This window comes from Muscardinus avellanarius, assembly GCF_963383645.1.
Source record: "Muscardinus avellanarius genome assembly, chromosome: 6".
Classification (NCBI taxonomy): Eukaryota; Metazoa; Chordata; class Mammalia; order Rodentia; family Gliridae; genus Muscardinus; species Muscardinus avellanarius.
In genome coordinates, this window is record NC_137791.1 from 44,812,133 (window position 1) to 44,829,752 (window position 17,620).

Here is a 17,620-nt window from a genome sequence, read left to right on the forward strand (position 1 = left end):
ATCCATGAGCCAAAATAAACTTTATAACTTACCCATTATGTGGTGTTACGTTATTAACAATAGAAAATAAACTGACAGTTACGTATTAGACAAGCCACAGTTGAAGAAAGAAAGAGATATAGGACTTATAATAGTATACAACAGAAGGAAGAGAAAAATTTAAGAAATAAAAATATAAACATAAACAAATTAAGAGAAATGAAAGAGATTGAGAAAATCCAATACTCATACAATATGGATTCCAAAATGAGAGATGAGAGTAATAAGGAAAGAAAATACTTAAATAATGGAGAATTTTGGTTGGTTCTAGGATAATGATGACTGCGCAAGTCTAGATCTCTCCAATAACCCTCCCTTAAACCATAAAACCACAAAGGAACAGCACACAGCTCATTCCCACAGCATTACTATATGACAGAACATTGCAAATTCCAAACTACCTACATGTATAAAAATAAATACCAGTTCAAGTAGTTGCCATTGCGTGCCCCACTGCTACTGCTAGTCTGTGGGTGCTCAGGTGGAAGAGAGGAGCATGAAGGACATAGATGTAGAATAAAATAAAGAAAAAACTATTACCCAAAATCCTACATGGAAGGCTAAATTATTTAATGAGGTCTGAGACTTAGTTCACATCACCATCTACAAAGGGAGAACTTTAATGTGAGTAAAACCGAGGCTAGCAGCCCTGGGGAAACATTGCTTCTGGGAAACAGGAGGGAAACAGAGAAAAGGGACTGTTTCTAAACGAAGTAACAGGAAAGGAACAGAAGGATCAAGAGGGGAGTCAATAATCATACAGTAATAAAAGTAGAGACATAATAAATGATTCTTTACAACAACTAAAATTATCATTCATTATACTCCGACACTTTGCTTTATTGACAGAAGAAGGCAACCTTTTTTTTATGGTACTGGGGATTGAACCAAGGGGCATTCTGAGTTGCTGAGGTTGGCTGCAAACCTGTGATCCTCCTATCTCAGCTTCCCAAGTACCGAGATTACAAGCATGTGCCATCACGCTCAGCTCAAGGGGCACCATTTAAACAACTGATTAACTTAAAAAATTGAGAAAAGAGGGGATTAAAACTTGAGTACAAAGGTAATCATGAGAAAAAATTTTTGAGGGTTTTTTTTTTTTTGCTGGTCTGGAGGTGGAACCCAGGGGTATTTGACCTCTGAGCCACACCCCCTGCTCTATTTTTATTCTTTATTTTGAAACAGGGTCTCACTAAGTTGCAAAAGGCCTCACTAAGTAGCTGAGGCTGTCCATGAACCATAATCCTCTGGTCTCAGCCTCCCGAATGCTGGGATTACAAGTGTGTGCCACCAACCCTGAACTTGAATTTTTAAAATATAAAGAAATTAGGAAATAAAAGTTAGAGAATACCTATCATATATTGTAAGAAACACATACACAGTAATTATTATATAAATTATGCAGTAAATATAATATAAAATAATATTAAAATGTTTTATCTACTGTCAGTAAATGTAAATAGGATTAACCTATGAAAAGAAAAAAAAAGGTTTCCATATTGGCTCATGGAGCAACCCAGGTGCTGGGCTGATAGTAAGAGACATACCTAAAGTAATAGGAACTAAAAAAAGGCTAAAAATGAAATGATAATATTTCAAATTTATACTATATAGATGTGAACCTAATATTAAAGTAGATTTGATGTCAAAAAGCATTAATCAAGGCAAAGGACACTTCATAATACTAAAAGCCACAATTTACAGCCACGGTACAATATTTATGAGCAACTTTGCTTCAAACAACACTGCAATTGTGTTATAGAACAAAAACTACAAGAGATAAAAGGAGAAATATAATGAAATACAAGACTAATAAGAGACATCACTCACAATTGTATTGGACAAATAAAAAGGTAAGACTATAGAAAGGTTAAAGAACATAATAAATGAGGCAGATTTCTGCATATATACAGAATCTTACACACTAATAAAGGCCACACTTTTTAAAACTTACATATACAATTCATAAAATAAGTCATATTTTAGGCCATAAAATATCAAAATATCAAAAAATATCATAAAATGAGATCCACACAGTAGAATTATTATAAATGATATTCCCACTCACAATGTAGTAAAACCAGAAATTTAAAATGAATAATAAAACAAAAAGTCAAGTGTGGTGGTATATACCTATAGTCTCAGTACTTGGGAGACTGAGACAGGAGTGTCACAGATTTGAGGACATTCTCAGATGTGAGACTCTCCTCAACCTAGCAAGACCCTGTTTCAAGAAAAGAAAGATAGGGCTGGTTGTGTAACTTGGAGGTAGACTGTCCCTAGGTTCAGCACTCATTCCCCACCCCCCCACACTGCCAGAAAAACAAAAAGATTCTTATGTGCATATTAAATACCCTTGATTAAACAAATCTCTGGTAAAAGAGAAATACAAAGAGAATTTACAGCATTTTTAGAAACTAATAATAATGAACACTATTAATTATATCTGTGAGATTCATTTAGAGCAATGATCAGAAGGAAACAGGAGTAGTCTCCAACACATACATCAATAAAAATAAAATAGTAAAAATAAGTCAAATTCTACCCCTCAAAATCCACTAACATAACAACACAGAAATAAAAAAGAAAACATAGGAAGGGTATGACGAATTCTACAGAATTTAATGAGATAGAAAGCAAAAACAACTAGCTAAATTTATAAAAATTCTGATTCCTCGAAAAAATTTAAAATAAAAGAACCAATAGCAATGTAATAAAAATATGAATGTACAAAATAAGAAATGAGGATAAATTATTGATACAAGAAAAATTATACATCATAAAAGACTCATTTTTACATCTCTATGAGAATAAGTTTGAGATTAAATTTACCAAAATTGATCCTAGTAAAAATAGCAAGTTTTAGTAGACCAATATTCTTAAGAGAAATACAATTTTTAAGAACTACCACACATGAAAACAGAAGCCTAGAAATATTCACAGAGGAAATGTACCAAAGCCTTAAAGATTAGGTAAATCCAATGCTACAAAAATTGTTTTAGAGTATAGAAAATAAAAATATGAGGAAAACTATCAAAATTATTTAAGTTAAATTAGCAAAATGCTAATATCTAAGCCTAATAATGATAGTGGTCTGCATAATTTGTGAATATTAGTGCAAAAATTATTAATGAAATATTAAGAAATAGACTGTATCAACATATTAAGAAAACAATAAACAATGACCAAGTGTCATTAATATCAAGAGTTTGATGAGTGGGTGTGGTGGAACACATCTGTAATCCTTAAACTTTGAGTACTGAGACAGGAGGCTAGTGTATGGTAGCTTAGTGAAATCTGTTTCAAAATAACAAATGAAAAAGGTCTGGAGATGTAGCTCAGGGGTGAAAGTCCCCATCAATTGAATCTCCAGTACCACACACATTAAAAAGGAATGCAAGGGTGATTTAACAGGAGATTTATCAATATGATTCACTATATCATAAGTCTCAAGAAAAATATGAATATTTCGATAAAAGCTGGAAAAAGCCATTGACAAAGTTGCATTCTGATAAAAGTACTTGGGAAAAGTAGACTACATGGAAGTTTTCTAAACAAAGTAAAACATTTATGCTTAATATTAAAATTGGTTATTTCCAACAGGGGCCAAGAACAGGAGTAAGTAAGTCCATCATTTCTAGTAATTATTTAATGTGGAGCTGGAAGTATACACCAATTGTATTAGAAAAAGGAAAACAGAGACATAAAAATTGAAAAAAACCCAACAAGTTGCAGAGAATATGCTTAAAAATATCCTACAAGCCGGGTATGGTGGTGCACGCTTGTAATCCCAGTGTTTAGGAGGCTGAGACAGGAGGATTGCACAGGTTCGAAGCCAGCCTCAGCTACTTAGTGAGGCTCTCAGCAACTTAGTGAGACCCTGTTTCCAAATAAAGTATAAAATAGGTCTGGGAGTATAGCCTGGAGGTAGAAAAGCCCCTGGGTTCCTCCCCCAGTACCAAATAAATAAATAAATAAATAAATAAATAAATAGATAAATAAATGTCCTACAGAATCAATGATGAAATTAACTCAAACTTTTAAGAATAAAATAAGATAGCAAGGATATAAAATTAACTGGCTAACACAGATAGCATTTACGTATGTATCTAACCACTTGTGAGTTATAATGGAAGGGAATATACATTTTCCCAGAACTTGGGAGGCTAAAAAGAAAAATTGCAAATTTGAAGCCAGGTCCTGCAACTTACTGAGACCCTCTGCAATTTTAGTGAGACCCTGTTTAAAATATAATACAATAAAATAGTATGTTTAGGGATATAGCTCAGAGGTAGAATGTCCCTAGGTTCAATCCTCAGTAACACACACACACACACACACACACACACACACACACACACACACACTGTTTTTTTTAAACAGGGTCTTGCTAAGTTGCTGAGGGTCTTCCTAAAGAGCTGAAGCTTGTCTTGAACCTGTGATCCTTCTGTCTCAACTTCCCAAGTACTGGGATTGCATATGCCAGTTCGCCTAGCTTTAAGCCTTTAACTTCAAACCCTTTTCTTTTCTCTTAGTTCTCTTAAACACATAGCCATGTAGGTCCTCCATTTGCTTTTCTCCTGCTGTGTCTTATCTCCTCACTTTGTAATGAGCACACAAAGCATTGCTTATGAGGTGAAAAGGTAACTCTAGGAGAAAACTATCAGTGAGGATCTAAAAATATTCTCTACCATATATTTTTGTACATGTAGACAATCCACTAATAATACAGTAGCCATTTTAGGGGCTGTATCTCAGCCACAGTTGGAGGGCAAACTCTTATTTATCTTTTCGGAAACCCCTATTTCAGAATAAAATTTATTTTTATAATTGTGCATTTGGGTGGTTAGCTTGAAGTAGAACACTATAAAACAAGAAATACGGGGCCCTTGACAGACTATCCTGTGACTTTTTCTTTTGTCCAATCGAATCGGGTAAACTCTCAATGTGTCTTGTTAGACACTTTTGCCTGTAATTCTTTAAAACCATGTGTGACTGAATCCATATGCTTTTCATTCATTTACAATCAAATCATCAAAATACAGCCTTTAAAGAGCTATTTGATTTCAAAGAACATTTTTTAATAAGCATTTAAAGTCCTTTGAGAATAAAAACGGGATGCCACATTTTTCCAAGAGTAAACACAGCGCAACGAAAAACACACTTGTGGCCAGAGAAATCCAGGCTTCTGAGTTTTCATTCTTTTCCATTCTTGGCTAAATGAACCATCCTCTCTCTCCCTTTAACTCCTGGTGAAGCGTAAAGTGTTTTGAGAGGAGAAAGTAGTATTTTTCAAATTACTATTTAAAAATGGATGTAGCTGCTTTTTGAACAGCTCCTGTTGAGATGAGAGGTCCAAGAGACCAAGGGGGTCTAACAGCAGCCGCTGGGGAACTGGCAGCAGCCCCTGTCCTCCTGAATTAAGACAGCTGGCCTGTGGAAGAATCCATTTCTTCATGACTTGAAGAGGCTGCGTTTCCAGGTGTCTGAGCTCTGCTTGTGTACTTTTGGGCACCTGAGGCCCAATCAAGTTGACCCATAAGATTAACCAGCACAGCCCTGTAATCAAAATCATCATCCTATCTAGTCTGACTACCACAGTAGTATCTACAGGTTCTTCACTCTTGCCCTCTTGTCCCCCATGCTCCATTTCTACACCGCAGCCAGACATATTCTGGAATATAAGTTAGATAAGCTCAGTCCTTAAGGACACCCCTGTGCTTTTGAATAGAGTTTCGCTGCTGGCTGCAGCCCTTGGTTCTCGCCCACCTCTCCAGCTCGCTTTGCCCATTCTGCCTTTGAAGTACTAGCCTTTTTTTGGTTTGTTTTACAACATTCACGTGCTTCCCATGTCAGGCCTTCCTTACCTCTCGCCGAGATCTCTCTTCTATTGGAAGCAAAAGTCACCTGTTCAGAGAGACTCCTGGGATGACTCAGCCCTCACCCATTCTTTATGCTCACCCAGATCTTTCCATCACTCATTTTATTTTGTTCTTTAATATACTCTATTATCGTCCCCTAAGACTCCGACCCGCAGGGGCTTAGAGAACGACACAGACACCTCTTCAGCTGAAATATGAATTCTTCTTTAATGGATCCTTAATATGTCTCAATAATATGTCTCTCAATATGTCTAATATGTCTGACAATGCGTACAACAAGCACAATATATATCAGCATCATAATCCCTCCCTCTATTCCCTACCAACCCCAAGCTTCCACAGCTAGGGCATGCACATTTCTGACTCTCTCATAGGCAGGCTGGTGGCAGCATGAGGCTTTGCATCACTGATCATTCTGCAGGCACGTAGCATGGCACACTGCGCATGCTCAAGGAGACGTCCATCTTGTGAGTCTCATGACTTGGCTGCAAGCCTAGGCGCCATCTTGAATCCGCGCTGGCAACAAGCCTGGGTGCCATCTCGGTCCAGCCGAGTGGGCCCCGACACTCTATATTTACTCATTTATTGGTTTATTTGTGAAATTTTTGGATCCTTCACTATACCCAAAGTCTGTCTGTCTGTCCTTTTTCTTTTGGTACTAGGGATTGAACCTAGGGATATTCTACCTCTGAGCTACATCCTCAGCTTTTTATAGTTTTATGTAACAGGGTCTTGCTAGGTTGCTGAGAGTCTCTGCTGAAGCTGGTCTTGAACTTCCGATACTCCTGTCTCAGCTTCCCATATGGTGCGATTACAGGCTACACTATCACACCCCTGCCTGAAAGCCTCTTGAGGTCAAAGATTGGGCCAATCTTGCTCTCTCGTGGTTACTCCACACTCAACCATCCTTGGCACATAGCTAGCATGGAATAGATACTTGCTGCACGAACAAATGAAATTGTCTGCTTTACTGGTATATTCTTTTTATAAAACTTTTTCTAGTACTGGGGATTGAACCCAAGGGCATTCTTCTTCTGAGATTAATTCCCAGACCTTTTTATTTTTATTATTTTTAAAAAATTTGAAACAGTGTCTTGATAAGTTGATGAGGCTGGCCTTGAACCTGTAATTAATTCTCCTGTCTCAGTCTCCCAAGTACTGGGATTGCAGGCAGGTGCCACCATGTCTGGCAATTAGTGTATTCTTAAATTGCTTTTGGGTTTTCCTTTGCTTCAAGGTGAAGCCTGCACCTGGGACTGGTAACAAATGAACAATTAGGCAAAACAGTTGAAGGAAGTGCAAGTCAGGGGCCTGCAGGTGGGGGACAAACCCAGGTCAGGAGAGCCATTGGCTTTGGGGAGTGGAAAAAAAAGGAGCTTCATGCAAACAGCCTGGCAGGCTGTAGAGACCAGGGTTCCCTCAGACTGTCATCCCATTTGAAGAGTCACGAGAAATCCAGAATTGACTGCTCCCAGAGCCTGGCCAGGACCCACTGAGATAGATAAAAATTCCTCTGTAGGGTGCTGTTTTAACCCCCCAGCTCTGTGCCAAGTTGCTCAACTGCCTTTGCCCTCAGAGTTGTTTGAAAAGCCCTGTAGAAATCAAGCTTGTGAAATTAGGACGGTCCATCCTAGATGACCCCTGAAAGGGAAGCCCTCTCCTGGGTGTGCTTGGTTGCTACTGCTACAGGAGACTTGAGACAGAGGACTGCTCTCTGCCTCCACTGGATGCCTTGTTTTGTGCTGATATCTGTGAGTAATATGGTCTCTTAAACTTTCACAACATGATCGTGTCATTGACCCAGCATCCCGTGCAGGTGGATTCCTTGCGATGCTTCTCTGCTGTGGCCTCCTGTGGCTGCGGGCGACAGTATACCAACTAAATTAATAGAGAAACTTGAATAGTATCATTCAAAACACAACTTTTTAGACTTGGACCAGGACAAGATCGATATAAATACATGTAGAATTTAAAAAAATTCTTCTGGCACATTTGGTTTTTGGCATCTTTAGAACACAACCTTTACTTCCGTTTATTGAAAAGTGAAACAAGGTGGGGTGTGTGTGTGTGTGTGTGTGTGTGTGTGTGTGTGTGTGTTTTACTAAGGATTAAACCCAGGGGCATTTGACTTCCCTACCTCTGAGCTACACCCTCATTTCTTTTAATTTTGACATAGGAATTTGCTAAATTGCTGAGGCAATTTAGAATTTGTGATCTTCCTGTCTCAGCCTCCCAAGTCCTGGGATTATATTTAGAAAAAGACTCTAGAAAGCCACTTTGTTCTTTATCATCTGCTCCTTTTGTGTCACAGTACTTGTTTCTATTGCTTTTCAATTTGATATCACCGGCCATGACTTTCAAAATGAATTCCCCTTATATTCTGTATCTGCAGTCTCTAAAAAAAGGTATCCAAAATATATATTAAAAGGGGTGTGCCAGTATTGAAAAGTTGCTTTGGTATTAATTTCCAAAATTTAAAAAGTAGTCAGAGCCTGGATGTTGCTCAGGCACTCAGGCAGGGAGGGGTGGCAGTGGTTACAATGCAGTCTCTCTCTCTCTCTCTCTCTCTCTCTCTCTCTCTCTCTGCCCTTTGTTCAAATGATTAACATATAGTAAAAGTCTTAGAGACAATAAAAGCCTTTAGCTCTAAAAATACATAAAGGCAATCAGTGCCTCTGTTTACCTCCTCTCCTCTGTGACCTGGCCTGTTTATAGGAAAGGTAAACTCTGTATTGCTTCAAAGCACCCATACTTGATGAGCAACCAATACTGCCCAATACAATAGAGGCAAAGGCCAGGTAGATTATTGACTCCTGCACTCAGTAAGTGCACTGTCTGGAGACAAAGAAGCACCACCTGACTAAGAATAAGTTACTAGCCCAGTGCTTTGTTAACGCTGTAAAGAAGATATCAATGCAAGCACACTGCTTTTTCCTTCTCTTTTCTTTCTATTTCCTACTGATTTTGTAATAAGGATTTGTTAAAGCTGCATCAAGCTGCCTATTAGTTTTATATTTTCCATTCAACAAACTTTAGTTGAAGAAGAAAAAGCCCACAACACCATTTAAACTGTAACAGGGGCACCGGACTGTCAATTCAACTCATTCTCTTTACACTTTGTTTACAAAGTGAGCTGCCTAGAAACCTGATTCTAAAACAGTTCTTCCCTTAGCTTCCTCACAGAAACACAGATACCAAGTGCTGTGTGCATGTTTGTCACTATCAATATGAATTACATCATGATGTGAGAATATAATGCACCAATAAAAGTATAAAAACAGTTTCTGAAAAAACAAGTCCATTGAAATTGGAATGGTGGTGCACACCTATAAACCTGATACTTGAGAGGTTAAGACAGGAGGATCACAGCTTTGGGGCCACCTTCAGCAACTTAAACCCTGTTCCAAATTAAAAATAAATAGGGCTGGGGGTGGACCTCAGAGGTTGAATGCCCCTATAGTTAATGCTGAGTACCACACACACTAAAATTTGGCCCCTTGCACTTCCGCTAGATAAGAGGTCCTTTAAAAATTCCTCTGTGATTACTGTTACGGTTTGAATGGTGGGGTTCTTCTTTTTATTCAACTAAGGTTTGTTGAATAGACAAATTAAAATTAACAGGCAGCTCAATGCAGCTTTAACAAATCTTTATTACAAAATCAGGAAATGAGCAGTAAGAAATAGAAAGGAGGAAAAAGCAGCATGCTGACTCGCACGCTGGAGAGCCCGAAAATAGAACTCTGGCCCCTTTTGGGGACCCCAACCTTTAAATAGATTTTTGTATTGGTATCTTTCTCATCAGCGTTACCAAGAGAACAGGCTAGTTACCTATTCCTTAGCCAGGTGGTGCCTCTTTGTCTCCAGACAGTGAACTTACTAAGTGCAAGGGTCAAGAATCTACCTGGCCCTTGTCTCTGTTGTACTGGGAAGTATTAGTTGCTCATCAGCTAGGGTGCTTTGAAGACACACAGTTTACCTTTCCTATGCCCAGGCCAGATCACAGAGGGGAGGAGGTAAATAGAGGCACCAGTTGCCTCTATTGTAGTTTTAGGGCTAAAGGCTTCAGTTGAGTCTAAGGCCTTTATTATAGGTTAATCATTAGAATGAAGGGCAAAGACAGAGAGGAACTCTGCATTGTAACAGCTGCAGCCCCCTCCCTGCCTGAGTGCCTGCACACCACCTAGGCTCTGATTATATTTTACACTTTGGAAATTATCAAAGCAACTTTCCAATACTGGCACATTAATACATTTTGATGGCTCTTCCCAATACTGGTACAATTACAGAGAGCTTGCAAAATGTATTATGCAATCAATAATAATAGTGATTGATTTAATTTTAACCATTTTTGAATCAATGTTTAAACTTAGTTATTCTCTATATAAGCTCCCAAGTATTGGGATTACAGGTATATGCCACTGCATCTGGCTTAATTTTAAAGATTATATTGAAGCCGGGTGTGGTGGCTTATGCTAGTAATCCCAATATTCAGGAGGCTAAGACAGGAGGATGGCAGTTTATCGTCAGCCTCAGCTATTTAGTGAGGCCCTTTGCAACTCAGTGAGACCCAGTTTCAAAAGAAAAAGAAAAACAAATAGGGCTGGGGGTGTAGCTCAGAGGTAGAATGCCCCCAGGTTCCATTCCCAATTCTGCAAAAAAAATAAAAAAATAAGATTATATTGACAACTTCAGTGGTAATAGAGACCTGGCTTTCCCCTCTGTCTGTTTTTTTTTTTTTTTCCTGAGGATGTGCTTATCTACTTTGCTTGTACTTATGTGACAGTTTTCTCAAGTGGGGAGGCTTGTGGTACTCATCAGAGAGCTTTGTCTATCGATGCAAAGGAAGATACTACTCAAAAGATGAGAGTTTCTGGATTAGGGACAAGCTTGAAACCAACTCTGAAATTTAAATCTTTGAAAAAGTTTGAGAAGAAATGTCTCAAAAAATTTAAATAACTCTTCAATGTATAAAGTTAGTAGAGTGCAGTCCTGTGCAAGTGGTATAGGCCTATAATCCCAGTACGTGAGAGGCTGAGACAGGAGGGCTGCAGTTTTAAAGCCAGTCTCAGCAACTTAGTGAGATCCTCAAAAACTTCGTGAGCCCTTGTTCTAAAATTTAAAAAGGGATGAGGTATAGCTTGGAGATAGAATGTCCCTGGATTCAATTCCAGTACCAAAATAAATAAATAAATAACTTAAAAAAACCCCAGTGTATTGTGAAGGTCTTTGGGGTCAGATGTGTATCAACCTAGTTGATAGAAGTGGAGTGGACTTAAATAAAAGTTTCAGGGGTAAAAAAAACACAAGTGAATGTGGTAGGAGGTCTTACAAAAGGTGCTGTGAGCTAGATTATCAATTTTAGTTTCACTGAATTAACAATAAACTCTGCAGGGCTGAGGATTTGAGTGAAAATACATTTAGAAATAATATAAGTCTGGGCAATGAGATACAGGGGAAAGGTTTTGCCTTGATTCTGGGTACCTGAACTCTAAGAATAGAATGAGTAGATCTTGGGGGATCCCAGAAGGCTCAGGAAGGGCATTTTTAATCAATATATTGTGGGAAGATAATTCTTATGTTAATAAATGGAATATCTAGGTAAGATGCAAAAAAATTAAAAAACACCTGACTAGGTTAGATCAACCTTGAGGGAACCTTAAAAATTAAAAACTAATGCATAAGAATTGTATAAATTTATAGGATACTATGTGATACACACACATAGGATGATGTTCAAATCAGCATAAATGGGCCCAGGTCGCGGGACCCTGGGCCCCAGGCTGGACCACACGTAGCACGCCAGACCCCTGGAGAAACCGGGCCCAGTAAGACCCTGGGTCCCGGGCAGGGGTTGCATGGGGCACGCCAACCGGGGCCTGGGTCACAGGACTCTGAGCCCCGGGAGGAGTAATGCGGAACACGCTGGACCCAGGGGGAAACCTGGCCGGGTCACAGTGCTACTGAGTGCCTGATCCCACTACCTCCTCAAACCACACATACTGTCTTCTATTATTGAAAAAAAAAGGAAAAGAAAAAGAAAAAAAAATATCGGAGAGGGGTTAAGAAGGCCGTGGCGGATGCCAGGATACTGGAGATGCAGACAAAACTTATCCAAATGTACTGGAACTTATGGAAAAATTCCCCATGAAGGAGGACTGCTGTTTCTCTATATTGTTAAGAATCTTGGACATCACCTGTAAGGAGAGAGTTTAGCGGAGATGAAGGAGAAAGGTGGTGTTGAAAGCGGTCTTTGTGATGGTGGTAGAGACTTGTATTCAGGAGAAGCAGAAATCGGATCCTACCAACCTTATTTTTTTGGAGAAATTATGCCAAATGTCGAATGCTACCGTCACACATGCTTAGGAACACTGGACAACATTCAGAGTGGAAAAATTTGAAATGATTTGAAATGATGGAAAGATTTGAAATGGTGGAGAAAGTGGCAGTGGCAGTGGCCAGTACTCAGGGGAGGCAGAGAACTGATGCATTATACCTGGAACCTTTGAAATAATATCCCCAGAGGCAGAATGCTACAACCACGCACCCTCGAGAATGTGGGACAATTGGTTGGGCGAAGAGGGTGCTCGGATTGGAGCCTGCTGAGGGGTGAGGCCGGCGATGGACACAGCAAAGCTGGGATTGGAGCCTGCCTTGAGGCAAGGCTGGTACTGGAGCCTCCGAGGCCAGGATCAGAGCCTGCCGAGGGGTTAGGCCAGTGCCGGGGCCAGCAAGGCTGGGATCGGAGCCTGCCGTGAGGCAAGGCCAGTGCTGGGGCCTTTGAGGCAGCGACCGGAGCCTGCCGAGGGGTTAGGCCAGTGCCGGGGCCAATGGCCGACATCGGAGCCTGCTGTGAGGCAAGGCCACTACTGGAGCCTCCAAGGCTGAGCTTGGAGCCTGCCGAGGGGTTAGGCCAATGCTGGGGACAGTGAGGCCGGGATCGGAGCCTGCCATTAGGCAAGACCGGTGCTGGGGCCTTCAAGGCCAGGATCGGAGCCTTCCGAGAGGTTAGGCCGGTGCCAGGGCCAGCAAGGCCAGGATCGGAGCTCACTGTGAGGCAAGGCCGGTGCTGGGACCTCCAAGGCTAGGATCGGAGCCTGCCGAGGGTTTAGGCCGGTGCCAGGGCCAGCGGCCGGCATCGGAGCCTTTCATGAGGCAGAGCCGCTACTGGGACCTCCAAGGCTGAGATCGGAGCCTGCCAAGGGGTTAGGCCAATGCTGGGGCCAGTGAGGCTGGGATTGGAACCTGCCATGAGGCAAGGCTGGTGCTGAGGCCTTCAAGGCTGGGATCGGAGCCTGCCAAGGGGTTAGGCCGGTGCCAGGGCCAGCAAGGCTGGGATTGGAGCTCACCGTGAGAAAAGGCCAGTTCTGGGGCCTCCGAGGCCTGGATTGGAGCCTGCCAAGGGGTTAGGCCGGTCTGGGGCCAGTGGCCGGCATCGGAGCCTTCCGTTAGGCAAGGTCGCTACTGAGGCCTCCAAGGCCGGGATCGGAGCCTGCCGAGGGGTTAGGCCGGTGCTGGGGCCAGTGAGGCCGGCATCAGAGCCTTCCATGAGGCAAGGCTGGTGCTGGGGCCTCTGAGGCCAGAATAAGAGCCTGCCGAGGGGTTAGGCTGGTGCCGGGGCCAATGGTCGGCATCGGAGCCTGCTGTGAAGCAAGGCTGCTACTGGGGCATCCGAGGCTGGGATCGGAACCTGCCAAGGGGTTAGGCCGATGCTGGGGCCAGCGGCTAACATTGGAGCCTACTGTAAGGCAAGGCCGGTGCTGGTGCCTCCGAGGCCACAATAAGAGCCTGCCGAGGGGTTAGGCCAGTGCCAGGGCCAATGGCCGGTATCGGAGTCTTCCATGAGGCAAGGCCAGTGCTGAGGCCTCCCAGGCTGGGATCGGAGCCTGCCGAGGGTTTAGACTGGTGCTGGGGCCAGCGAGGCCGGCATCGGAGCCTGCTGTGAGGCAAGGTGGGTGCTGGGGCCTCCGAGGCTGAGATCAGAGCTTGCCAAGGGGTTAGGCCGGTGCCAGGGCCAGCGTGCCTGGGACTGGAGCCTGCTGTGAGGCAAGGCTGGAGCTGGGGCCTCTGAGGCTGGGATCGGAGCCTACCAAGGGGTTAGGCCGGTGCCGGGGCCAGCGGCCGGCATCGGAGCCTTCCGTGAGGCAAGGCCACTACTGAGGCCTCCGAGGCTGTGATCAGAGCCTGCCAAGGGGTTAGGCCGATGCCATGGCCAGCGGCCAGCATTGGAGCCTACCATGAGGCAAGGCTGGTGCATGGGCCTCCGAAGCCGGGATAAGAGCCTGCCGAGGGGTTAGGCCGGTGCCGGGGCCAATGGCCGGCATCGGAGTCTGCCGTGAGACAAGGCCGGTGCTGGGGCCTCTGAGGCCGGGATTGGAGCCTGCTGAGGGATTAGGCCGGTGCCGGGGCCAGTGGCCAACATCAGAGCCTTCTGTGGGGCAAGGCTGCTACTGAGGCCTCTGAGGCCGGGATCGGAGCCAGCTGAGGAGTTAGGCTGGTGTCGGGGCCAGCGAGACCAGAATCAGGGCCTCCCATGAGGCAAGGCTGCTGCTTGAGCCAGCGAGGTCTGGAGCAGTCTACCCAGTAGCCAGGCTTCTACTGGGGTTGTCAAGAGTGGGATCGGTACTTGCAACGCGGCATGCACAGAGAAATATCACAGAAAATAAAAATCAGATGCTTCCCCTAATCAGCAAAAACTAGGAGGAAAGGGGCAACAGGAAGAGGTCGAGCTATAGAAAGGGCCCTATAGTGAAGCAACTAAGGTGATCAATCAGAGTGTATGGAATAGGGGAGGATGGAGCCTCTTTAAAATGCAGGAGGTACATAAACAAATGTGTCAAAGTTAATCACCAAACAAGCATGGGATCGAGGGGGGGAGGGAATGGGATGGGGGCTGGATGAGGGCTAATTGGATGATGTGTGCTTGTATATCCTCTCAAGTCTTGTATTCCAATGTGATATATGATTACAATGCACCAATAAAAAAAATCAGCATAAATGCATCTATCTCCTCCAACAGTTATCACTTCTTTATGATGAAAACATTCAAAATTATTTTTATAAGAAATGACATTTTACTTGTATACCAGAACCAGGATGTTATTTACATCACTGGAGAAAGATAAAAAGCATGGAGGCAAACAGGTGGAGTGAAAGGGAGCCCTGAAAATTGCAGTGGGCATCCTGCTGGTCCATGGCTGAAGAAAATGACTGTAGCGTGAGCAGCTAGCCAGCAGTCAAGCCAGGGTGGGTGGCTGAGGGTTCATGCAGGTTGTGACTATTGTCCACACTGGGTGTCATATATACAGCCAAGTTTTGATGGGACTCTGGACTTGGGCCTGAGTCCAGGGGTGGGCACGCCAAACGCAAAGTTCCTTTCACTCATGAAAACTGCCAGGCCCAAGAACAGCAGCGGGCTTGGAGTGGTGCTGAAACAGGGGTTTCTTGAGAGGAAAGCCGGCATTTCCTCGAGATGAAACAGAGTTTCCTAAGAAGGAACTCGACATTTCCTTACTGGGTTCTTGTCTACGGTGAGCGAAGAATGATACCTGTAGACCTCAGGAAGGGGGGTAAAAGGTTTATTGGAAGCAACAGGGAATGGGGGGGAGCGTGGCTGAACACCCCAAAGGGTCTGGAATTCTGGGTCCAGCAGCTGCCTTCAGGACAATACTTGAGAGTAGCCCAAGCTGAATTGCCTTTAGGTGCAGGCTGCTTTCTTCCAGAGTCCATGCCATCTGCCAAAAGGGAATAGAGAAAAGTGGCCGAACACCCCAAAGGGGCTGTCGGGTCTCTGTTGTCCAGTAGTCACTACCTGAGTGTCGCCCGAGACAAGTTCCATCAATTACAAACTACCTTCTCCCAGAGTCCACGCGATCTGCCAGAAAAGAGGTGCAGGTCACCCCTAGGGGCCCTAGTCAGCCTTGATGTCCAGCAGAGGCCTTCAGTTCACTACTTGAGAGTAGTCCGAGCCATGTGCCCTCAGATGCACTTTGCCTTCTCTCAGGGCCAACACGACCTGCAAGAGAGAGAACAGCTCCCAAAAGGGGAGTGGGTCCCGAGAGGGAAAAGCCCCATTTGCTCTCCGACTAAGGCAAAGGCCTGATTGTTTGCAAGTCCTCTTTTGGTTAGGGTGACTTTGGGAATTCTGGGAATTAGCTCTCAGGATTTGCATAGGGTATATGCAAGTCCTTTGTAGAATCTCCTTTCAGCAGTGCCAGACTTGTTGATTAGTAAACAGATGTCTTTGTGAAGCTCTGGTCCTTCTTATCTCTGAGCCTTTGGAATTTCAGGTATTTCCCCAGGAAACTCAGGAAATTAACTTTTTTCTACCGAGGCCTTTTCCCTATCTGCCTATTTCCTTTCTATCTCCTCAGTGCTGACACCCAGCTATGTACTGTCCCCAAAGCTGGTCATCCTGGGGACAAGTCCAAGTCCAGTTGTGGCTGTGGCAGTATGTGAGGTACCTGGTATCTTAGCACAGGCTGGCTGGGCTTTGAATGGTGCCCCAAAGGTGGGCAATGAGGACATTGCACACAGTTGCTGCCTGCACTGTATTGCTGCATGGGGGGAGGGGGCTAGGAGAGGTCAGGTCATTAACTGGGTATCATAGAAAGAGATGTTTTCTCATGCGAGAGGTTCCAGAGCTAAGGTCAAGAGCTGTGCCACAGGTGAACCTCGATGATATCACACACACAGGTCCTCGCTGCACTATGCTGCAGCATGAGGGTGGGGGGCTAGGAGAAGTTAGGTCCTGCTAATTTGCTTGCTGCTTCCTGGGTGCCGCTTGGCACCAGGCATGGGTTTGTATGCATTGGCTGCTTTGTGGGGAATCATGGGACTATGGGCCGGACCCATGAGAGCTCCTGGGTTCCAGGCGCTGGTTTCTTATGTATTTTTAGTTTTAAAAGTCTTTTAAAATGCTATTGAACATATTTCAATATTGCAAAATTTCTTTTGGCCCTCTGTTTGTGAGAACCCTTTCATACTGAGAGAGTAAATTTAGATGTTCATCCCTGAGAGACTTTGGCATGACTGACTTCTTTTTAAGTGATGCTCCCTGTGTCTTAAGCCCTTGACTGTATTAATTAATTCTCTGAAAAATCTTTTCCAATGAGTATTCCTAGTGATCCAGTGAGACACAGAGAAGTCCAATAATTTGCTTTATGTCACACAGGTAATAAGTGGTAGAGCCAAAATTAAACCACAGATATTTTGATTTCAGTGAGTGTGCACTTAATTACCACACAGAAAACACACATCTCATTTTTTTCTAGCTTTTTCTTTTAAAAAATATACATTACCTACTGTGAAATAGGACCAGGAATGTATTTCTCCTATCTTATTGTAACTTAATACCTGATGATCAGCTTTTCTCCATCTCGGCCCTCCCATTCTCCCAGGCTTCTGGTAATCACCATTTCACTCAACTCCTATGATGTGCTGGTATTGGAAAATTTCTCTGGCAAAAAAAAAAAAAATCCAAAAGGTAAAAAGCAGTCAGAGCCTAGATGCTGCATAGACACTCAGGCAGGAAGGGGCAGAATCTGTTACAGTGTAGAGTTCCTCTCTTTCTGCTCTTTATCCTAATGTAAAACCTTTAGCCCTAAATGTATGTAGAGACCATTAAAAACCCCCAATTACAGTGACTCTGCCTAGCACACTTCAGAGCCATAAAGATAGGGCAGAAGCCAGGTAAATTATTG